Here is a 25528-nt window from a genome sequence, read left to right as displayed (position 1 = left end):
AACCTATTCTATTCTGGTTAGAAAACCCCGATTGAATAGGTCAGTTTTTTCAATGACTGAGAAGTTGGAAAGCTGGAAGTATGGAAAGCAGTCCATATTGTATCTATAAAAATCAACTGACAGAGGGGGAAAAAGAGAAAATCCTCTGAAATACCTAACCAGGGATTCAAATTCTGGAGAGAGAAAAAAAAAAAAAAAAGAGATGTTCCCATCTTCAAGGAGACCTTTCGTCTCTGTATCCCAACCTATAGATGTATAAAAGGGCTAGAAAGGAAATGTTTTCAGGTTTCTTGTCATGGCATTTTAGTGGGAATACAGTCTAAGACATTGTTTAATACCCTAATATGGCTCATTATGTGGGAGCATATTAAATCAGGAAAAGTGAATTGGGTGGACACCCATAGAAATTCTCTCGGAGTACCACATGGTCTGTCCACTGGGTGTCATTCTTGACCCACATCTGGATTAGCACTCAGGCCTACCTTACCTGCTTCAGGAGAACAGCAACTGGAAGCTGAGCTGCATGCTTGAAAGAATCTGTCCCTGTCCTTTCCTCCGGCCTCTATTGACAGAAGGCGTTTGCAGCTACATTTCCCCCCAAAATTCTTAACAATCAATATTCCCTTGTGCTACAAAATCAACTGTCTTAATGTTGCCGATGTGTACTCTATAATTCAAGATGGAGCTGCTTGGAAGAAACAAGGATTCCTCCAAAACTTGCAGTTCTTTCCTTACAGAAAGAGCAAGTGTGTTAGCAAGCGTGGTTGCTGTTGGGTTTGTGCAGTTCTATCAAAACTACTCTCTGTACAAGAACGAGCTTCTCTCAACCCATGATATGTGCTTAAACCAACCGTGGAGATTACTGTTTTTTCATAATGAAAAGAAAATGTTTTTTTGTTGATCTCTCTACCAGTCTGTGTTTTAGCTACCATGCTTATCTAATAGAGAAGCATTTTCCTTTGAAAATTTATATTTAAATTCACTGATGCATTCTTTCTGGACTCTTGGGTATGAAAGAGTCAGTGATTTTTGCCTTCTTTTGAGAATAAGAGCCCAAGTGCTATAAACAGCTATAAGTTTTCTCCTTTTGCTAAAAAGCATGAGACAGCTGCACTGACAAGTATGAGCAAAACACACAGTCTACAATAATTCTGCACAATCAGGCAGGGAGGAAAAACAATTCCTCACCTTGCCAGTACGTAGCCACAGAACAACGTTTGCATCTTCAGCAGCCTGAAACAGATGAGTTCTCAATATGATCTGAAGGCTGTTGACAGGAGGAAAGCCTCTGAAACGGATAGTTAATCTTTGGCTTCTTTTAGGGGTGATCTGCATTCAGGCAGAGGAGAGGGATTCTGTAGTCCCAAAGGTGGGAGCCCTGGCAGTCTGGGACAACGATGCTGTGAGTAAGGTCTTCACCAAAGTTCAGTGTAACTTTTCCCCACAAAAAGAGAAGAAAAAAAAATTGGTGTAGGGATGGACAGGGAGAGTGGGAGAAGGATTTCTCAACAAGCAATCTAAGGATTATCAGAAATAGTTCCATGACAGGCTGACCACAAACACTTGCAGTTTAAATGACTAAGGGGAATGAAACAGATCTGAGCCTCAGGCCTTCACAGCACAACCAAGTGATGGCATACCGAGATGAATCCCAACTTCTCCTTGCTTCCCTCTCATGCTTCACAAGGATTTCTTCTAAAGATGAGCACAGCACCTACAGAATTACCTGGAGCTGGGAACGACACACATTGCAATGAATCTGGGTAGCATTTGTAGTTAATGGCATGCAGCAACTTATGAAAGAAAACAAGCAACTAATGAAAATGTCAGCCAGATATTTCAGCTGTAGCAAAGGAGGGCTGAAGAGCAACTTTTTAGATTTTTGTTTGGTTTTTGTTTTTGCTTGCTTGTTTGGGTTCATACCAATTCCTCTTTGCCAAGCTGTTTTCTTGCTCTTATGCTAGCTGGACAAGGAAAGAGAGGAAGTATTAGTACAGGAAAACACTGGTGTTTTTGCAGCAAGCCAGGTTGTGATTTCTCAGAGTTGATGAAACTGATGCTTTTTCTTCTCACCTTGACAATGTCTCTTTTGATTAGAGTCCAGCAGCATGGTAATGGCCTTTACAAGCTGATGCAGATGTCAAACAAAAATAAAAATTGAGAATGTCAAGAGGAGGGGGGATGACAGGTAACAACAGGAGTGTGTGTGGGGGGGAAACACTTTAAAAACTGGCCTCTGGGCATAAGTTTGCCTTTAAAATGATGACTTAAAAAGAAGTAGAGATGGAAAATCCTACTGATTTTCTCCAATATAATTCACACAATGTAACCCAGAGAAATACAGAAATACATAGCAGCAACTTACTGTTTTATTTCCTATGAGATTGCACTTGGAAAAAAGGGAAACAGGGAAAAAACCAAAGAATAATAAGCAATTCTGACTTAATTTTGAATCCAGCACAGAAATGTTGTGGGTTTTTTTTTATTTGAAAAACTGTGACCATCTAGATCTCCTTATTTGGCATGGTTACATTTTCTGAGGGATAAGTTCAATGTACAAGAATTTTAAATACCTCCTTTTCATATGTCAAGCTCTATTTCCCTGCTCATCAAGTTCTGGCATTGTAGTAAAGCTGCAGTAAACAATGTGTCTCGCACCTGTCTCAGGTGTAGCCTTGCTCCCCTATCTTCCTGGAAAATTATGTGTGTAATTCAGGAACACCCTCATAATTTTCAATGCTATCTCTAGCATAAAAGGAAGAATAAGTTATCCAGTCCTAACAATGCAGTCTTATTAAGCTTTCTGTAAAGAGGCCTCAGTTGAACAGAGTATTTTGAGACCTTCGTGAGGGAGGGTTGCTCTTTTTGCCTCTTCACCTGGGAAATATTCTCTGCTTAACTAGCTGGTTCTCTGCTCTCACGTATCTGCATTCATTTCAGCAATAACAAAGCTTTGTCTTTCTACCCAAGGAACTGAAAGAACCTTAAAACATAAATGGGTAAACTTCATTAGCCTTTTCTAAAGGAGTAATTTATTATCTCTGTCAGAGAAAAATGAAGCAGAGTCATGTCATTTTTGAAAGCGTGTTTTTTTCCCCAGGGGACAATAGGCATCCTACGCTTTGCAACCAGTCACTAACACCTAGGACTGGAATTAGCTAACAGTAAGGCAACTGTGCTCTCTGACAACTGAAATACCAAGTTAACTTACATTTCAAATTACAAGGGATATTTTGAGCAAATTTTCCACTGACTTTCATCCTTTACTGATGAAGTATTCACACTGATGTATTTCCCTCAGACAAAAGAGACCCCAAAATGAATGTACCCCTGTGCTCATTGTACACAGGTACCTGGTTGTACAAGTCATTATTTATTTTGTAAATGCAGAAAGCTGATGAAAATGATGCTGCTTTTATTATGAAAGGTTCAAAAGTGTGAGCTTTTTAAATGCATCAAAACAAACCTCAGATGAAATCACTTGGCCTGATTCTTCACTGCCTTGCACTGGTGCAACTTCATTGACATCTGTGGCATTGCAGAGGCATAGAGGTGGAGTAACGCAAGGGGAACGCACAACCTTATCTAGCGCTGATGTCCTCCGTCATAACTCGTGTTTTCTGAGCAAGAAGCGATAGAGAGAGACAGTAAACACTGCCTACAACTAGCTTGTCACAATTTCCTTCGCCTTCTCTTCCTCAACTGCCTGAGCTTTATGAATTTTTTCATGCTGTCAGCCAGAAGTCACTTACATTTCAATACCTCAATTAATGGGGTGGTGGTTTTTGTTCGTATTGCAGCTAGCATCCCAGTGAATTTGCCTGCAGTTAACTTGATGGCCAGCTTTGCTCTGAACTGTATGTCATCGATAATAGCAAGTGACAATCTTGCCATTCCAACAACTTGATAAATTGACCAGGCTTCAAAATAAGTCAATTTCACCTGTCACAAAACGTGGCAGGCTTTCTGATTTAAATCCCCAAGATCAAACATTTCTGACAGAGATCTCAAAGCACACAAGCCGGCAGGCGCACCGGGCAGGTCAGGCTTTTGATAGAGCAGACATTTACAGTGCGGAGGAATGAAGGGTGTGAAGCGTGGAGTGGCAGCTTTCCTCTCCTTTCCAGGGCTGTATTTGACGTGCTCTTTTGTATTGCTTTTAGAACAAATCAATTCTCAGTGCGCTCAAGCGTTTCGTGTTAAATAACTCGTTGCACCCAACTGCCACGTGCAATGCTCACATCGGGTACCCTCATTGAGACAGGTAGGTTCCTTGAGGCCGTCTGCATCAGCAGTCAGAATCCTAAGCTGGTTTCATCTGAGTTTAGTTTAGGACACTGAGCAGTAAAAATGAATGGAACAGGCCCTTTCTGTGTGCAAAGTTCTATTTTTGCTGTGTGATGGGGAGATGCGTCTCTACAGACGTGCCTTGGTGGGCTTAAACTCAATGAGACGATCCTGTCCTCTCCTGCAGCGCTAGGGAGGACTGATCAGCGGTCACAGGCTTCGTGGCCATTAAGCATACTATAGTAGGTACTTTTGGTGGCCTCAGGACCTTTTCTGCTGTTTGTATTAAGAAAGGGAGTAAGAATCTTCCTTGAAAACAATTTTTTTTATTATTATTTTAGGGGATCGGTGGTAACTATGCAAATGAGTATTCAGGCACCTTTGTGGAGCTATGTCTTTTCTTATTTCACTCTATATCAAGTAAATGGTCGCAGTCCTCACCAAGAAACACAACTCCACTGGTAACATTTCTGAGAGTCCTCAAGGCTTTGTTCTGATTTTACAGTCATTTTGTGAGGTTTGATATTAAGGAAGTGACAGCAATTCCTGTTCCATTTTAGGCTGGGGAAAAGAGTGCAATTTCATTTGTACATCTAAAAGATTGCTATATGACTCCAATCCAGTCGTACTGAGCTTCCTTTAGAGGCTATTGAAACAAATAGATACTTCCAGACCATGAGTCAGGTGCCTACTGCAGAATGTCTGAAGCCAAATCAACACCTCAGGCTTATGCTAGCACAGCTGTGTAGATCTGGGCTGGGAAGAGGAGAAATCCCAGGCAGGTTTAGCTATACTAACATTCATCCTACTGTTGATCTAGCTATCCTAGCAAACCCGTGCTTTTTTCTATCACAATAGGCAATTGAGCTGTTACAAAGGTATATACACTTCTGCGGGAACACTTTTCCGCGTGCTAAAAGTAATGCACTCTTGGGGTTGGCTTTGAAATAGCAATATAGCTTACTAAAATGCCATTACAAAACTGTAAGTAGGGGAAACCTTGATTCCTGCAGGCAGTGGCGTTTTTGTGTTTGTTTCTCTCTCTACTTTTTTTGCTTTTGTTTCTGCTATGAAGGAAACTGGATTGATATGGGGAGAAATGGATTAGAACCATCTGGAGCAAGTAACATTCTGCTTTTGCCATGCCTGTAGCAATTTGTAGTTGCTCTTGATGAATATTTGCATGAGAATTGTTATGTTTACATGAAGTAGAGCTGACATTTGTTCTTTTTAAAATAAAAGTATGATCATGTTGATATTTTTTCATAAAAAATGCACCAGATATTTATGAAAAACATAAGAATTTGATAAGCATCTAGGATCATTTTCAAACAATTTATAGAGATGCTTATAATTTGTCAGAATTTTAAAATCTTAATAGAAATATTTCTATAAAATAGCACTCACCATTTTGATCAGCTCTCAGAAAAAAATAATTTCAAACACACAGCAGAAATATATTTCTAGCAGAAGCTCACTGTACAATACTTGAGCCTGTTGAATTATCAGGGAACAGAAATAATACCATAGGATTTATGTACAACAGGAGATGACCAATATATATTGTTTAAAAGAATGAATAATTTTTAACAAATCCACAAGCTGAAATTTGTTCATTAAAAATAATCTTCCAAATACCTGTGAACATTGAATCACAGAAAAGCAGAATAGGAAAAGGCCTCAAGAGACCAAAATGGCTCTCTGCTTTACCTCGCATTAAATATACTAGGAACTTACCTACTGGATATTTGTACAACCTATTCTTATAAAGCTCCAGGGAAATATCTCTTGCAGCAATCCCTACAGAATCTGTTCCCATGCTTCACTCTGGTTTAGATTTTCTTTAGTATATAACTGGAAGAATAATTTTTTTTTAAAGCCAAATAAAATTCTTACAGACTCCTCTGTTGTTTGTTTTCTATCCTACTGGCTCTAGAGAGCTGTTGATTGTTCTTTTTATAGCAACTAATTGTAAAATGGAAGAAAGTTACCATATCTTCCCTTTCTTAGCCTAAACAGTTCAGTCTCCTATACCTTTCCTCATAGGTTATGTCTGTTCATCTTCTTATCTTTCTTGTTGCTTTTCTCTTCATACTAGTTTCCTTTTATCTTTCTCAAAATGTGTCATCCAAAACTGGCTATAGTAATTTGTGCCTCAGTACCAGCATGAGCTGAACTGGAATTGTGACTGTGGTTTCTTCTGCGGAGTGCTCTTGCATAGTATGTTCTGGTATAAGCCCTTCCCTTTCTGCAACAGCATCCTATTAATTTTATCATATGCAGTTTGTGATCTGCTGTACTCACTGGTTCTCCTCTCTGCAGTCAGCTTAGTCACTTGTTCACCTGGTTTATTTTGGGCTTGTGCCTATTGAATTTAATCTTAAGGATTTCAGAGTGGCTTTCCACTTTTTCAATACATTTTATTTTCAATCCTGTCTTCCAAAGAACTTGCAATCTTGTCGAGCTCACTTTTTACACAATTTTTGTAAGCGTCCTTGTTCTGGTCAATTAAAATCATTAATAAAACCCCAGCCAAGCCAAATGCCTGTGGGACAATGCTTAAAAATCCTCTCCAGTTTGACCAGGAGTCAACTAAGAATAGTAACTAACTTCAGTTTTACATTCATTTGAGAACACATTTCCCTGGTTTGCTTATGAGGCTGGTTTCTAACATCGAGGAACTGTCAGTGATCTAAGACTTTGGTCTGACAGGAAAGTTGGGACCATAGACTCACTTGAGAGTTGGTGACTTCTCTGGACTTTGGAGATTTGCTTTTGTGATACACATGCTCCCATTTAACAGAGCAAGGACATCAGGACTTGCTTGTGTTTTCATAACAGCTCTGGATCTGTTGCTAAAACCAGTATTTTTTCACCTTGATTAAGTTTGAGTTCAGCTTACCTTTGTGGGTCTGGTTTGTTTTTATTTTATCCAATAGATTTTACGGTTCCTAGAGAATAATATATTTTCAAGAAAAAAAGTCAGAAAAATCATAAGCAGGTTTGTACTTAACAAAAAAAAAAACCAACCTCCAAACCAAGACCGCAAAACTTTTAATTTGAAGAAAAGAAGCTATGAAGACCTACCATAACTTTGAGACACAGTGGATATATTTTTTGTGTACTGTTAGAATGTCTTACATGTATTGTTGCTCCTAGCTGCCCACTAGGCCCAACATATGTGATGAGTTTCACTGTATCTCGTAAATAAAGCTTTCACTTATTGAAAACACGTATTGCTGGTATTGTAAGAAGCTTCCTTTTGTCTCAGAAAAACAAACTGGCAACTGAAAAGGACAAATACATCAGCATGGACTTCAAATCACTATTCTCTTCTAATTGTCCTTTTTTATTATTACTTTTATTTTTTGAGGCTAAATCTAGTTTTATCTAGGACTGGGACATCTTATGCAGGCAACTTCAGCTCAGCTGTGAGAGAACATTTACAATGGATTTGCATAAATCAGCTTGCCTCCAGGCCTACTCTTTTTCTCCACAGTCGGTCTTCCTGCTTCTGCTCATTATCTCCGATTTTCAGCAAGTCTTCAAATTTCTGCCAGGCATGGTCTAAAAGACTTGCAGGATTGAAGGCTTCCTTGAGGAGGAGTAAGAAACGTGGGAAGTTGAAAGCAAAGTCTTCTGGTGTGTTGGAGACCCGGGGAGGAACATGCAGAATCTGAACGGGGCGAGAGAGCGGCATCCCTGCAGGGCGCGGGGAGACAGAGAGCGGGTGAGACCAACACCTTCTCTTCTGGTAGGACTGGTTAAAAGCACTTCTTTCTGCGCCCTTATAGAGATCCGCGAGCAATCTCTGCGAGCATAGGCGTGCCTGTTCTGTGTGCAGGTGATGCCACACAGAAATGTCAGCTCTGTGGCAGTATGAAGGTCCTGATGCAGCTACAGAGAGTCTGGCTCCAGGGGAGAGCTTGTTGGGTGCTCACTTGAAGAACGTAGCCCTGTACTGTCTCACACAGCAAGGGCAGGTTGCCAGAAGGGCCATGTGCCGAAGGACAGAAAGAGTGCTGTAGGAGCCTCTGGGGAGCAGAGCAAGAGAAAAGGTTGAGGGGAGAGGATACAGGGCAGAGAGAAGAAAGGCTCGCAGAGTGCAGGCATATACCACACATTCATTCTCATCATCCTTTCCTGCAGGCTTTTATCAATTCCTTTAAACTACAGTGATATTCACTCATATGGGGGACGTTCACACCTGCGCACTGACTATGTGTGTCACAAGAAGTTACCTGTTTGTTGTACTTCTTCATATAGATTTATTTTAACAGCATTTGCCCACCTTATTATAAGTATAAATGTCTATTAACATCACATTGCATGTCTATTATGAATACAAATGTCTGTTAGCACAGCATTGTGTGATGTATATATGTGGATGCATTTATAAATGTATGCTTGGGTATATGTATCCATACAGACTACATGCCTTTCTTGCAACAATATCATAATCTGCACTGTAGGGTTATAAAAAACTTTTATACTCTTTTAGATGAAATTTGTCATGTAAATCTAGGATATTATTATTCCTCTTCAAAGTAAACAACATGAAATAGAAGATGTTCATATTTCAAAGATATACCTTGAAGTCTGCAGAACTGAAAGAGGTAGGGGAGGAGTTTCTTCTCCCAATTTGTTCCAGGTAAAATAATTACTTTCAAGAGTGAAAAATGTATTAAAATTTCCACTATTACTCTTTTATATTGTACTGGAGCAATAAATTACTTTAAGCCCAATGTTTATTTGGTTAAAAGTTACAGGCACTTAATTTTAATAAATAATTTGGCCGTTTTCTAAAGTGGAAATTAAAATTTCCTTAACAACCACAAGTAATATTTTTAAACTATTGTCACATAATAAGGTCATTACAGAAGGGGGAATTAACTACTTACTGGGACAATACATTTTAAAAATGACATTAACCAACTGAAAACAAAGGTTCATTCATTTAAGCGTGAGCAGGAAGAAACCAGCTCCAGTTTCACAATGCCCGGGGATGCGGTACACTCCTGTAGTGAAGTACAGGAGAGAGATTCGCCAGCCTGCTCTGGCATGAAGTGATGGCAAAGGACTGGCTGCCTCCGTTTCCGTGTGATGAGCACTGGATTTGTGATGGGGGGGCTGTACAGCAGTGTGCGGATGCTGAAACAGAAAGAGGGAAGAGACACCAGCGCTGGTGTTGCCCAGCCTCTGTCCTTGTGGCAGTTCCCATGGCCCACCTTGAAGATGCGACAGGACCGTTCACCATGCTTTAGCAATGGGCAAGCGAAGCCCTAATGAAGGCACTGGTGCAATTAGTAGGTTTTTTGTTTTTTTTTTTTTTTTTCTTATGAGCACCTTGGTCTGAGGAACACACGTGTGTGTAACAGAAGAAGCTGAGGATGAATGGGGCCTCTCAGTGTGACATGAGTGTCTCAGGAACAAGTTTTCCCCACTGGCTGTCCCTCCTTATACAGTTGCTGTTTACACTTTGAAACTCTGAATGCCCTGTGCAGAAGCACTGCTTTTATGCTAAAATGAATATAAGCATGATTTTGTACTATTAAGTGTTTGTGGAAACCACTGGCATTGCAGATTCTGGTAGCTGCAGATTTCAGATGGACTTCCCCCAGGAAGTGGTTTTTACAGAAATACTGGGCTCTCAAGCTTAATAGCTACTATTATACTGGTATCCCTGGTCCTCCTTCTCCAGAAAAAAAGTATCTTCTGGCTATTGTTTCTCTGCAAGTCAGGGGCCAGCCCTGATCAGGTGGAGACTGTGAATAGTTTGTTGTCTGTAGGACAATCAACAATTGTCTTTCTGCCCTATTGCTTTAAGCACAGCTTATACTGACAAGGAGAAAGTCCACCCAACTGCTCTGTTTTAGAAGGCGTTACACTCTTCTTAAAACCCTTTCTAAGGTGGCATGTGACAGGAATACACACATATGCACATCTGCAAGTCAGTGGACCTCATATCAAACAAGCCACGCAGTCCATAAGGTAGAGTAGTGTACATAAATCACATATTAAATAACTGCAAATAGATAGCGTGAACAACATATTTTAAGAATGACTCTCTACGAATCAGAAGAAGTTTTCATTAACATTTATTTTACTATCTCTAGCTGTTATGAATCAACCTGCTTGTATTCTGCAGCACAATGGGATGACATTTGTTGTGAGCCAGTGGTACTGATTAGACCCTAATATGTTGAAAAAATTGTGTTTTATGCCACTAAGTAAATCAGCGACTTCTGCGCCACCTGGAAACTAACACCTGAAGTCATCCGAGCTGCACTGTTGTCTGTTGCTTGTGGGACTGATTCCTCTTCTCACAATGGAAATATGAACACTCAATATGCAATGCACATCAAGTAATTTTCCTGGTTAGCTTTTCTAACTGTTGCATCACATTTTTAATTTTCCTCTCTTTGTAATTTAGTCTAAATAAAGGCTCTGGTATTAATTTAATTTTTTGAGAGAAAAATAAACCCTGCAAAAGCAGGGACATGCATTGCCCTTCCTCTAATCAATTTTATAACAATTTTTTTAAATTGGCTTATCCCCTTGAATGAAATTATCATTTTCAGATGAGAGACATATTAGAATCTAGGCTGTTAAGCCTGCCAAAGCTTGTCTCCATGGCAGGACCAAGTGTGATTTTCATACAGTCATTCTGCTCCTCAGATTGTACTAATGACAATGTGGTTTTTTTCCCCAGGTATTTTCCTGAGGGGTCCTTATCAATGATGTAGACAAGGAAGCCTTTTTTTTTTTCCCCCTTCCTGCTGTACAGAAAGACTGCCTACAGTTGGGCACGGCTGTGAGAACAGGCATTCACACCGTGCCGAGGGCAGAACCCTGCCCCTGTGGGGCAGTTCTTCCCCAGGCTCCTGTGATGAGGAAAGCTTGTGAGCTCTAGGAAAGTAATTAGGGAAAAGGTTAAAATGTGTGAAATTGGCAGGTTAAAGCAGAGACATCGATCACTGCTCTGTTTCTCATAATGCTTCTCAGATGCGGTAACTCAGAAACATACCTTGATGTTTATATGAATCCAAGCCATCATAGCTGATACAGGTCTACACACATGAAATACTATCAACAATATTTGAGGTTTTGTAAAGTATGATAGCAAGGAGTTTGATTACCTGTCTCGTATGGACTGGTTTGCTTTCTTGATTTTTGTCAAGTTGTTCATGACTGACACCCAGTCTAGGGCATAGGGAAATCTGGTCTCAGGGTGTTGCCTACTCCCTTTCCAGAAAGATGATGATGGGAAGTTTCTGGTAAGCAGGGGACAGAAAAACAGCTGAATGACAAGGAAGCTTTACTCCCAGTATCATTAAAGTGGTAATTGCCCCATAATTAATGATCTGAAAGATTTGGTCCTCGCAATAGTGAGTGCAGAGGAAAACAGCATTATGGGAACACAGTGAGGGGGCTCCGTAAACACAGAGGACCTTCAGAAGTGGCAAAGCATGTCAAAAGTCCCATGTAACTGTGACAGGTTTGCCCAGATGTTATCAAGTTTCATACACGAGATGGAGTCACCTGGATAGTGTCTTGGAGATTTTTTCCAAGCAATTTTTTGCATCCTGTGGTAAAAGAGAGCAGCTAATCCTCTTCCTTTTCTATATAGCTAAAAGTTTCTGTTCTCACTTCTTCAATATCTGAATGCTACATAACCCTCCATGGTTCTTATCTTCACTGCACCTCAGTGCTAGGACTTGTTACTGTCCCCACTGCCTACTCTCCAGAAAAGCAAAATTAAAGTAAGACTGGGCAATGTGCTTAACATCACCCAGCAACTCGCTGACCGAGTCATATTCCTTCCATTGAGCCAGGTGAACGATCCCCTACACGTATCTATCCTTTCCCCACATGACATTTTGTGTCATGGACTGCACCCAAACAGCTTTTTTTTTTTTTTTCAGCAATGAAACTTATTTTTGCCTTTGGTATTTTACCACAGCTGTTGGGTGAGGAGAAAATCCACCTGCCTGAGCTATTCACAAGCTTGTTCATGCCTCTCTTTAATGTGGGGCACCTGTGCTGCCTTATTTCTGCAGCTGGCTGTCCTTCTCTGACCACTTTATAAAACATGGAAAATTGCCCTTCCCCCATCCAACTGTCTGGCTCAGGAAATGCTTTAAAGGGCAAAATTGCAGCTCCTTCAAAGGCTGATTCACAGGAGAACTTCAGCTTTGATTTATAATTAGAGCTCTGAAAGCCTTTCATTACAAAGCTGGGAAGAGCTAGGGAAAAAGCCATCCTCACCTGTTTTCTGCCTCGCTTCACTATAAACTTGGTTCATGTCTGTCTCCTGGCCCTGTGTTTGCAATGTTTTTGATGGTACTGGTATGAACCAATTTCAAAGGGGAATGGGAAGCATCCTCTTTCCCCACAATTTCAGGACAGGGATTTTTGCTTCATCTGAAATCAGTGAAATGCTCAGACTTTCTGTGTGACTTTAAGAAAGGGCAAAATTTGCTCTCACTTTTGCCTTCTCCTCTCCTTTTCTCGCTCCCTCCCCTCCACAAACAACAAATATTATTTCTCCATTTCACAAGCCTGGTCACTCTGGGAGTTTCAATTTTATGTGGACACAGGCTGAACTTCTGTCTGCTCACAAGACAATTGGCTGTGATTTTGCTCATGAGCTGCTGTTTTGCACAACACATCTAATGTCATTTCTACCCAGAACGGGAGAGAAGAAACCCCAGTGCCATGAAAACACTTGAGTTTCCTCTCAGCTTCACTCCCTTGAAAAACAGAGTCCACACAAAAGTAAAAGCCCACTTGTGAGGATACATCTTTGTTTGAATGAAAGGATGAGCATGAATCTTACACAAAAATATTCCCTCTCCCTATGCATCTTTATAAATCTTTGTATTTTTTTCTGTTTTTCTGTTCACAGTCTTTGACATCTCTTTCTTCCCTCTCTTTCTTTTCTCTTGCTCTCTCCTAGTGGTAGTCCTTTCCCAAAATACGTGTCCTAGGTGTCACAGATGGAGTGAGCATGCACTTCACTCATTAGAGAGAAGTAAAAATATAGTTTATTGATACAGAATAGGGAGTTAACAAAGTTCAATGCAACAGTGTTTTAACAAGATTCAATGGCGAGGTACACTTGATTATTTACTGCATAGAGGACAGGGTCAGACAGAACTGTCAGGGAGACCCTCCCATTGAGTCATGAGGTTTGGAAAAGGATCCCCTTGCTTTCTAAACTCCTTCTCAAAGAGGAGTCTAGGTGCAGCTAGATCCAGTCCTAGTCCCAGACTTGGTCAACAGTTTATGTCTAAAGGATTATATATGCGCAATCAATCCTTTATATCACTTAGCTAAGGTTTCAAAGTTTAGCATGCTATTAGTCACTTACCAAGGATCTGTTGCAGCAAGGAATCTCTCAACCTCGAGGAGTAACCTTGAGAGGTGTCCCTGCTCAAGGGGAGATCCTGGCATGCAGCCCACTGCCATGCAGGAGAGCCCAAAAGGCTCTTGGGCTGCTCACTATTTATGGGGGATAAGATGATTGACTCATAGTCATATTTGCATGCCGACCACAGGTTTTAGTTTCTTGGGTGGGTACACAACACAATAGCCCAACACAGGCTATTGTTGGGCTAATAGCCCAACCCTTAGGCTATTGTGGTGTTATCTGTCTCCTGAATCCACTTTGAGCCAATGGTGACCAGATGCATCCATTACAATCACCACTGGTGATTATCACCTAAGCAGGGTTGCAGGAGATAAAGGTTGGGGGAAGCACACCGTCACACTAGGCTCCTCAGGATGGCTTTTTTTTCCCTCTGAAAAAGAAAAAAAAATTTCTCAAAACTTTTCTAAAGAATTGTTACAGAAATGTGTAATCTCTCAACATCCAGAGGTAGAAGCTGCAGTCAGAAACTTATATTTGAAAGAAAAATAATGTATTAATTCTGTGTCATTTTTAATCAACCATGCCACCTATGTCTACATGGACCAAGCCACAGAGCTCTCAAACTTGCTGTCAATCCTTGAGCCCCCTGAATTTGTACTTGTACCATACATCATCCTACCATGTGCTTTGTCAAGCCTCTCAACATAAGAGGTGATTTTCTAGTGCTAGCACTGATCCTGTACTGTGGTATCATGTACAATGTTATGCTCAGCTCAGCAATCCTGTTGAGAAGGAAAAGAAGCCTGCACAGCTATTATACCTCTATTAACTTTTCTTACCGCTTCTAGCAATTAGTTCTGAAGTCTTGGAGGCTAATATTTGCGATTAATACATGTACATAAAATGTATCATTTCTTCTGCTAGTAGTTATATGACTTGGATTTCTTTTTTTTTTCCTTTATCTTTTTTTAAAGTTATATCTTGTGGCTGGATGCCACTGGTAATACTCAGGTATGACAAGGTATTGCTTCAGTTAGTACTTTGTGAAGCTTAAGAGGGCAGCAATTTCTCATTTTCTCAGTCATATTCCACAGGTAGCTATACTGGAAAAATAAGAATGAGTGATGTGGTTTTGATCATTTATCCAAGACCTCATGGAGCACGGAAAAAGTTTTTTGCAAGTACATAGTGTATTTTGAGTCAGTTTTGCATATGTGGGTGTGGAATAATTGCTGGAGGTGACTTAGAAATTAAACTTATATTCACATTTCTTAGGTAAGTTACAGCACTGACGAAGCTTCCCGGGTGGAGTGCAGCTGACATGCAAGGAGTCCATTCCACGGAAGTTCTCTAGGCCTACAACCTTAGATGTCGGCAACGCCAGGGGAACTTGGTGTGTTGCCTTAAGAGGAACTGCCCAGAGGGTAGAGTGGTGTGGAGACACCACGGCCAGGCTCTGTGATAATATGGGAACTTGAAGGTACCACGGAACCGATAAGCTGCATATTTGCTACCTTGGGCCAACAGCCTGTCATGTTTTTGACAAAATGCTGTCCTTTGGTGAACTTTGCTCATTATAACATCGTTATAATACCAAAACACAACTCCATCCCCAAAGCTACCCACCTCCAAGGTGCGACCACCCCTCACTGAGCTTGTGCTTTGAATTTTTCTAGTTTATACCTTTAAAAGTGAAGTGAGAAAATTTTACACCAATCATAACAAAGGTATGTATGACTAGAGTCACTCAAGCTCCACCTGAAAGGTAAAAAATAGTATAAAATAGCTTAAGAGAGAGAATGTTAGGGAAGATACCATCACGTACCACTCTGACTTCTGGGATCAGTCGACGGGCTGAGCCTCTCTTCCCCCGCATCGGGATGCCTTTGGGTAAGATTGGACACTTGATTATACCAAGTGCCTCCCCGGGAAACTTAGGAACCTCTATAGTCACTTTATATCCTTTAATGCATTTGTAGCCAGGCTGTGTTACTCATACTCTTGGTACTTGTACGTGCTTCACAGACAGGGAATTTATCACCGGTAATCCAAAAGAATTTGTGTATCTGTTGCTTTAATAAACTGCACTATTCATTAATCTAGCTGTGATAGTTCTCATTGAACACGACCAGACTTTTTCAGTGTGGCCATGGTAGTTCATGGAACGTGACTAGACTGAAGGTGTATTGAGTTATTTGTGCATCCGTAATTGTGATAGTTCAGTAGACTGAACGCAACGGACTTAAAATGACAAACTGGGCATCTGCCAAATTACTTCAACCTTTTAATGCAACAGTGGGTGACAAGAAAACCTTTGTCAATAAAGTTATAGTTAGAGCTGGAATAAAAATTAGCCAGAAAACTTTGGGTGCTTATAAAAATGGACAACAAAAACAAGGAAAGAGATGAGGAGGAAGACGCTTCTCTGTGAATTCATCAAGTGCAGGTGACACACACCTGCGATCTACAGCTATAAACTACAGCTGAATCATGATTACTGCTGTGTAATGTATAATGCCAAGGCTCTGGACATTAGTGGTCAAATATTCCAAGACCTGAAACTCAGGTTTTAAGGGAAACGCTATTTTTGCCTGCAAATACAGGGGTTAATCCTTTTAGAAACTGGAAAGTGGATTACCCTGGCAGTAAAGCAAACCCATCATGACTTCTAGGGGGAAGCAGTGAGGACAGAAGGATCCATTCATTTTCAGAGTACAGTACATGGCATATTGCAAGGCATAAGAACCGTGATGGATTTGGTAGGCTGGGAGGGCGAGGGCTTCTCTGTATAGCTACCACTCTACAGAGAGGGGCACTACAGACTTTCCTCGAAATAAGAGATGCGTGCTTTGAATGGGTAAAAATTAGGCAATCATATTTTTGCTCTGTGGATGGGAAGACTCAATGTGGCTTAATCAATCACGACAGGCATATCAGGTTTATTATCTTGTTTCCAAATATGATCACTAACGGACTTACCAGATCAAAGTGATAAAATGGACTTGGTTGGCTGGGCATAAAGCGCATGTGAATGGACCATTAAAATATTATTCTCTGGCTAAATGTGTGTGACATTTTTATAACAGATAACAAACTTCATACAATGAAAATCTCGACTTCCCTGACCTACAAAAGTCAAAATACATCCAAAATCTTCACTGTTTAGTGCATGGAACATTTCATAAATGTCCATATGCATTTTGATTTGTGGTATGTCCTCCCAGAAGCTGTCCTCCCAGAAGGCACCGTCCTGTAGCTGGAATAAAAAAAAGGTGTTCTCCATGAAACCATCTGACTCTCCTGCAGTTCTCTTAGAGTCTCAGGAACAGATCTTGAAGTTTGAAGTTTGACTATCTTTTTCTTAATGGAAGAACTGAACAGGACTCTGTTTTTGATAGTTTAGAAAGAGAAAAGAGATGGGACTGGACTGGAAGGCTGGAGCAGATTCTTAGCAGTGTAATGGCATCATCATCACAAAAAACCTTTATCACACCTTCACTCTCCCTTTCCACTGAATTACCGAAACTATTACTTCTATTTCTACAACTTTTTGATTTAACTGTCCTCATAAGCTGCTGTAACTCAAATATTCCGTATACTGATATCCTACATCTTTTAGAATATGTAACCCTTTGGCATCCAGAAATAAACACTAAAGTCCTTATATACTGTTTAACCTGATAGCATCAAAAGATGTATGTAGAGTTAGCTTTCACAAAGGCTTCAATTCGAGTAGTAAGTATATTAAAATACATAAAAACCCCTCTGATAAAACTGAACCAGTAAAAGGTTAATTTTAAATTTCAAATAAATCAGGGCAGTAGGTATGCTTAGGGGAAAATAGTGAATAAGCGTAGACTTTAATGAAGACAAAAATCAGTTCCAGATAACACTGTTCCCCTCCCCCTCTTTGGAACAGACTGCATTGCCATCGTTGTCAACTGTGTCACAGCAAAGACTAGCCTACAAGCTGTAACATCTCCCGTGTGCATATCACTAATTAGCTGCAGTGGAGAAGCATATTCGGATTTTAACTACACAAAATAACAACCCAAGCGTACGGATTATGACAACAGACAAATTTTAACGTCTTGGAATCATAAAGTGTTGGTAGCTGCGGCATTCCCCAGCCCACGCAGAGAACGGGAAACGTTTTGCACTGTTAATACTTCTTCTGATTTCAGGATCCCACGGGCTTTGCAAATGGAGAGTGACATTTATCCTAGCTCCTTGGACTAGCCACAAGGTCTGGACATCACTTATGTTCCACTTAGGGGTTTAAACGGTGCATAGGTTTTCTGCACGTGGGTGGACTGCACTCCTAATGAAGTGTGCCTCCCTGGGAAGTAGGTATAATTAAACCCCATTTGCAGATGAGGAAAGGGAAGCATTAAGGGGTGAAATGACTTGCCCAAACTCAAAATAAGCTGTAAGAAAAGCTGGCACATAAGTAAAAAATCTCCATACACTCATGAACTTTTTTCACAGAATCACAGAATCACAGAGTGGTTGAAGTTGGAAGGGACATCTGGTCCAGCCCCCCTGCTCAAGCACGGCCACCTACAGCAGGCTGCTCAGGACCATGTCCAGATGTCTTTTCAGCATCTCCAAGGGTGGAGACTCCACAACATCTCTGGCAACCTGTGCCACTGCTCAGTCACTCTCAGAGTAAAAAAAGGTTTTCCTTATGTTCAGATAGAACCTCCTTCCATCCTATCTATCCCTTTTTTTTTCTTCACTTGCCAGTGGTCAGGACAAGTGCCAGGATGGCTGAGAAACTCAGTGGCTCTTTGCTTCACAAAATAGGAAGAAAAGAAGTGGCAACTTGCCTGTTGTCCATTTCCCCTAAGGAAGAAAGATGGCCTGGCTTCCAAGTTCTCCACTTCAGGAGGGCTAGTGAGGACATACTATGGGAGATTTTATCATCATGAATTATAAAATCCGGATCTTCCTTCCACTCTATTGTCTGTGCTGTTAATCAAGGTCTGCTCAGGCTGAAGAAAAGCTGGTTTTTACGTCCCTACTGTACACATCTTACCTAGATTAACAGGTCTGTAGGCATCTTTTTCCTCCTCATCAACACAATTTCATTTTCTTTTTCAATCATTAGTCACAAAATTGCCTTGTTTTTCCTTATTGCATCACTGCAAATCTTTTTAACCTATTAACAGCCTTTTCAGCTCTTATTGCCTGTCACTTTGACTGGTGTAATTTTTGTTGTTGCTTTTGTCTTGGTCCATATCAGGCAATGCAACACGCTGCTGTGAAAATCATTGTTCCTTGACACTCCTGCATGAACTTCTTCTTGTTGTTCAGTGACATAAGTCCCTGTTACAGCTGAGATACCAAGAGAGACGGATAAGGGGAGCAGGAATGTGGCAGAGTATTTAGCGTTGCAACACACTCAGATACTGTCTTCTGACTCTCCAGAGTATGGTCCTGCTCAAATGCCAGCTCTCATCCACTCCTCTTCTTGCTTAAACTCTACTATTTACTCATTGCTTCACACCTTCTTTCATGAACTCAGCCTCTGTCCTCCAGTGTACATAATGACAATGATTAACTCTCGAATCTATTAAAAAAAAAACCACATATCTTTTATGGTATGTTCTGTAATCTCTTTGCAGGTTTCTACCCTTTGCTTCCCCCATCTTTTTCCTCAGTGATGACTCAGTTGCTGAGAGCACCCTGAAGAGAAGCGTAAAATGACTTTCAAGAACTCAGCCTAGTGAGAGCATTCTGTAAAGAGCTGGATTTGGCTTTATACATATTTGATCCCAGCATGAGCCAGTGGGAGGAGAGATCCAAATGAAGCATGTTTCTTTGCTGTTCCTGGACTAAGAAAGCCATAGAAAACCTCTTTGTTCAAGTGGAGGAAAAATCCCTATGCGGCAGGGAAAACATGAGAATATCATGTCATGCTTTATAGTCACCGTGCATGCCTCCTTTTATGTTTAGAGGGGAGTGAGCAAATGATCTAAAATATTTGCTGGGGACTGAGAGAGGAATGTGGAGGTAGATTGACTCTAATTGTCTAACATGCTATTGCATGAGCTGTATACCAGAAGTGAGCTGAGCTGTAGACCTGAAGAAAGTTCCTTGTTAGAGACAATGGGGAATGTCATCACCTGGACATTAGTTTTTAACTCTGATCTCCCCTCTGCAGACAGTGATGAAAGAAGCTGGTGATTAGAACTTGTTTTTGTGAAGAGAAACCAGAGGATGAGGGAACCAGTTGGTAACAGGAAGAGGAAGGATAAGGCAGTGAGGCAGAGTATGTTTTCTGCTGTTGCAGCACCAGGTTAGGATAGCATCTCTGTTGGTATCAACACACAAGGGTTTTGTCCATCTTTTACTGCTGCTTCTCGCTGACCTCGTAAGATGAAGTCTACTTTGGTCTCCCTTATGAGGCATAAGTGAGAACACTGACTCAGAATGCAAGGAGATTAAATGCTGGAGAGGGAAAGGAGAGAAGTAGTCACCCTTTTGCAAGTACTGTGCTGAGAGGTGTCTCTGAGGTGTAGTGGAGGAAGATCATGCATCTACAACAGTGTCATCTCCAGCCCAAACCCATGTCTCTCCCTTTTGCCTTCAAATGTCCCCGACTCTGCTACTGACTAGCTGTTTGGCCGTGGGAAAGTCTCTTCAAGCCTTTTTTTTGTTACTGTTTTTCTGCTTACCTTCTGCTTTATTGTCTACCTAAAACTCTTCATGGTTTATGTACTGATGGAGCTACAGACCCTGTAGAAGGAAAGGGGTTTCCAGCCTCTGTGGGGCTCTGTATTGAAGATTAACCATGGTAAGTCACTTGTAAGCAACCTGCCCAGGCTGGAAATATGATGATGTCTCTTGGCAGCCCCAGCTTTGGCCTGAGAAGGAGTTTAACTCTGAGGGATCTCATAGTTCAAAGAGAAAATAAGTTTAGGATTAAAAGAATATGAGGTAGACCATTTCTGGATAGCCTATAAATATATTTATGCAAGGTATGTTATCTGGAGTCTTTTGCAATCAACCACTAATAACAGCATCTCAGTGAGCCAGAAGTCTGTAAACAGCATGGATGTGCAGGCAGCAGGAAATAGATGCGACGCCTGGGAGATCCGAGAGATCATTCTTTATGTACAGCTGACATGCTGGTTTTGTCATTGAGTAAATCACAGACCTCACTGGGTCAACCAAAATTGATACCCAAGCTTCCTCCTTTTAGTAAACTTACAATAATGAAGTTTCTTTTACTCTTTGAAGTACAAGATCTACAGATTAAAAGATCTATTATTTTTGTTAGCCATTCAGAAGGTATGAGTTCTTCTTTAAATATCTTTTTCATGCACATTTCTTTTATTAATCTCTTTTTTCATAATTTTTTTCTTAAGGATCTTTTCCTCTTACCCCTTTTGTTCCTCCTAAGGTCTTAGATGACAGTATTTTTCATGACATTCCCTGCTTTTTTAATCTCTTTGTCTCCATTTATGTAAATTTGGCATGTGAACTTGCAAGATGATGGAGTTATGAAAATCCTTGGAGCCTGCTTTAAAATCTCATGAAAGTCTAATTAAATATTGCACACTGGGAAAGACATATTTTCCAATGTATGTAAAAAAATTAAATTGATCGACATGAGCACTAGGTCTTAGATCCAATATTTCCTGACACAATAAATTTCTGGTTAACCCAGATTTCAGAGTGACTTTTCCCTTCTGTTGCACATGGAGGCATGGTTAATGATAACTCCACCGTTTCCTGTTTGTTTTGTTCCTCATCGATGTGAAGATCAAAACTAAACATGAGCCATTTTACTTCCCTCCTGCCCCTAGGTTGTTTGGTGGTGGGTGTTGTTGTTATTATTATTTTTCATTATTTCATTATTATTTTATAATACATTTCATTATTATGCTATTATATTTTTCTAATGTTATTATCATTCTCTTGTAAGTTTAGTCTCTATTTTTTCTGCTTGCTATGTAAAGAGAATGAGCAGCGAATGAGGAGATGGAATCTTTAAGTGAGATTATCCCTTTATCACAACAAAAGTAAATCTCCCAAATGCAACTGAAAATCCATCATCAGCTGAGATCATTTGTCAAACATGACAGAAATGGAGAAAAATGAATTCTGTCTCTACTTGCTTGATTCAAAGAAATCTAATGTAAAGTTGTTGTCAGACCCTCCAGTACCGTGCCAGCTGGACTGTGATCTTGCTGGAACACAGAATCGACATTTTTACTGCTAAATAAAGTCTGCAGGGACCATTTTTTGGCCTGAGGGGCAATGGCACAAACTGCCTGCATCCATACTTCGTAGCACTTGGCTCTGGGTGGAGGCAAGTTTTGGCCCGGAAGGGACGAAACTGGGTGGGATAGTGTCAGAAGATTTTGTAAGGAGATGGGAGCCAAAACTGTCTATAGTGAGATGATAGTCCCTGGTACGCTCTGGCACCTGAGCTGTGTGCTCGCTCCTGGCCCTTGTGCTAGCCCCTGACCTATGCCTTGCCATCATTTTGGAGAGTGCTAGGGGGCCAAACTCGTCTCAGGGCACCACGCTACCACTTAAAGAGGGTGATTTCATGGCAATCTAATGGCTGCACATTCTCCCTTGCCCTCCTGTATTTAGCTGTAGGGATTTAGAGAGTCTCAGTAGGAGGATGTCTTGTCAATACTTGTATGCATGCTGCCTCCAAAACAGTGTGGGGACTTCTACTCAACAGGATGCTCTGCCTCGGAGCTCACTGATCAGTGCAAGAGCTGGTTGCTTTGACAGGCAAGGAGATCTGGGTGAAGGAAACGAATGCTGTGAGCTTGATGAAATGACTCTCTAGGAACTGTGTCCTCTTTCTACCCCAATTAAATTCCTTATCATCTTTTCAGCATCAACTGGTGAGAGTGACAGAAAGTTTAGATATGTTCAGGCATTTGTCTCAGTTCTAACCTCCCACTGAAGCTGTGGGAATGATGCTGTAGAGGGAAGCCTTGCAGGCTGGCCATGAGCCATGATGAGGAGAGTTCCCCTTCCTCCTCCAGATGGGTGTCTGTGTGCTGTGTGCTGCTTGGGTGCTGCGGGAATGCGTTGCCATGTGGTCCGCAGAATAAGCATTACGCAATCTTTGTAATTGCATAAAAGTCCTTGGCACTTTATGAAAAACTCAGGGTATTTTAGTTAAACTGCTGAACTTGAGGTCTGAATAAATAATTACATTTTTGCATAGCACGAATTTGCATGGTCACTTTCAGTTGCAAGCTTCTTCTCTTTCACCCCTAATCTGCAAGGCATCTTCAGGCCACTCCTCTGTTCCACACTGGAGAGAGCTGCATATCAGTATTGGCTGAAAAAATTGACTTGAAGTTTATGATCTTTCAGATCAAAACTCTTGACAAACATTATACATCAATGTGTTGTTCATCAATAATAAAATGACTTAGGTTTAGAGGTCTGGAAGATGAAGATAATATATGGGAAAGGGAAGGAGAGAATTCATAGAAATTATGATGCTAAGTTCTGCTTGCAAAGACAGCACGAACAAAGATGAATTACCATGTAAAGGATTTCTAGAAGCATAGAACTGTTATTCTAATGTCCCAGATCAGTCAGTCTTTGCACTGACAGGGTTAGAGTTTATGGATAAACCAAAGAGACCAGTCTGCAGCAGCCAGAAAGATGATTTTTCTTCTGTTTTCCTTTGGTTTTCAGATAGGGAAGCGGCTCTCAGGGGAACCCTTGCGTTAGGATCTTTGCCACAGATAAAAGTCATAGTCATTTTCTGCATTGGTATCTGAGGTCAATGTTGTATGAACTTCAGAGCAGATTTACAGAGCACATTTCATTTTTCTGGAAGCAAGGCATTGCTAGGTTGTGATGGTAGAAGTGATCTCAAAACACTCATTTAAGCTGCACAGGAGCCCAGTAGAAAGCTCTTATCACCTTTTTACAGATAGGAAAATAGTACAAATCATGTGCAGAGTAATACTGGACGGGTACAAGAAACTGAGGACCCTCCCCTTCTGTGGCAGGTTCATACCACTTGTTCTATCATGATGGAAAAATCCAGCTGGAGTTTGGGTTTGGTTGTTTGAACTCACTCCAAATCTATAAAATATGCAGTAATGCATTTGAAATCTCATCAGTATGGCCTTCCAAGTGAGAGAGTGCTAGCCCTCTATGCATCTGACTGAAAGTTTTTCCATGGGTGATTTCAGTTCCTTGCCTACTGGTCCCACTGGGACCTGGAAATGTTATGGGCATAACAGATGTGACGGATAGTTTTGCAAATCTAGTGAGATCTAGTCTGCAAAAGATTCAGTTTTATGGGTGTCTTGTTTAAACTAGATCAGTTTGGCTTTCCTTTATTTATAACAGGTTTCAACAATTGTGTCTTCAAAATGCCAAAAGTAAAACTTTCAGCTGAGGATGATTTCACTCTGTTCCAAGCAACAGTGGAGCTAATAGTAAGCAGGAGGCACCATCCTGAATTAACTCAGAACATTATTACACTTCTTTTATTCTTTCCACTTTATTAACCTGGAAACATCAAGATAAAGCTGATTTTCCATTGTACTAAGAAGAAAACCCATGCTATACAAAAATAAGCACATAAATAAATAAAACAGTATTGTATTCACTTTACAGAGAGGCATCTGAAGCATACAAAAAAAAAAATTGCAAAAGGTCAAGCAGGATTGGGCAGCGTAGGGGTCCAAAGCAAACCTGGTTTCCTGAGCCTTGTATGTCCATCTTAACTACATAAATAACCTTACAGCCTCAGTCAAGTAGTTGCATCCCTCACATTTGAAGGGATAATGCCAAGAAAACAGCATCCATATTTCTTACCTTCTTGTAAATACATGCATGGTGCAGCTAATGTGTTTTCAGTTGCACTTGATTTCACTGAGCCCTGATTGAAATCCAGTAACTCCTTGTGGCTCCAGTACACTTTGGGATGTTTTCTGAGCTGTCTGTGGCAGGCAAAACCTTGTCATTTCCATCTGTAGCTGGCTTGTCACAACTTTTACACTTCATGAGAGAGTCTTATTTTCATTGCTAGACGTGTTTTGAAAGTGCCTTCCCATACTGAAAGCAGAGCTCCATAATGGACTTCATTAAGGTAGAACTGTTTTCTCCTAGGAGGCTTCAAAGCATTTTTCTCTGTCCTGCATGCTGTTTTATCTGGCAGACAGGCATGCCATTATACAAAAGGGCATTCTATAGATAGATGTTTCACATTAAAAAAAAATTTAAATAAAATATCAAGTATAATACAGCTTTCTAAACTATACTCTGCCTGTCACTTCTCTTAGTCCATTAGCTCTCAAAGATACAGAAAGCTGGGTCCTCTTTTACTCCTTCCTTGTAAGTGAGTGCTATTTTTGAAGTGTCTTCTAAAATCATGTGAACAGGGAAGAGATTTCTAGATTATTTCCCCTCTGCTTCTCCTTCCCCCTCCAAAGCATAGTATTTGTTTATGGTTTTATCCTTAGTTTTTAGAGGCATAACTTAACTTCATCTGAACTTTCAATCTATCTAGATCTCCCTATGAGGCTGAACTTTCCAGCTTGATTGACACCTTCATCAAACCTCCATCTCCATCTCTCTGCATCAGAGATGGTTCTAACTTCTGTGGCTCAGTGCCAAGCCAATCTCATCTTCCCACTAGGAAATACATCAAGGAGGGGCTGAACACATAAGGCTGGTAAAATGTGGAACTACCCTGTTATCAGCAAGATGAAAACCCAGCCAAGCTAGAGGCAATAGGAGTTCACTTATGACTGCAGTCCAGATGCAGCCACTTATAGCTTTTTTTGCCATCCCACAACAACATCTCCTTTGCTGTGTAGATGATGGCTTCCTCTTGCGACAGTGTTCCTGACTGCAGTACAA

Source organism: Mycteria americana, chromosome 3, assembly GCF_035582795.1.
Source record: "Mycteria americana isolate JAX WOST 10 ecotype Jacksonville Zoo and Gardens chromosome 3, USCA_MyAme_1.0, whole genome shotgun sequence".
In the NCBI taxonomy this organism is placed as follows: Eukaryota; Metazoa; Chordata; class Aves; order Ciconiiformes; family Ciconiidae; genus Mycteria; species Mycteria americana.
The sequence above is the reverse complement of the archived record's forward strand: the minus strand, read 5'-3'. Positions refer to the sequence as shown.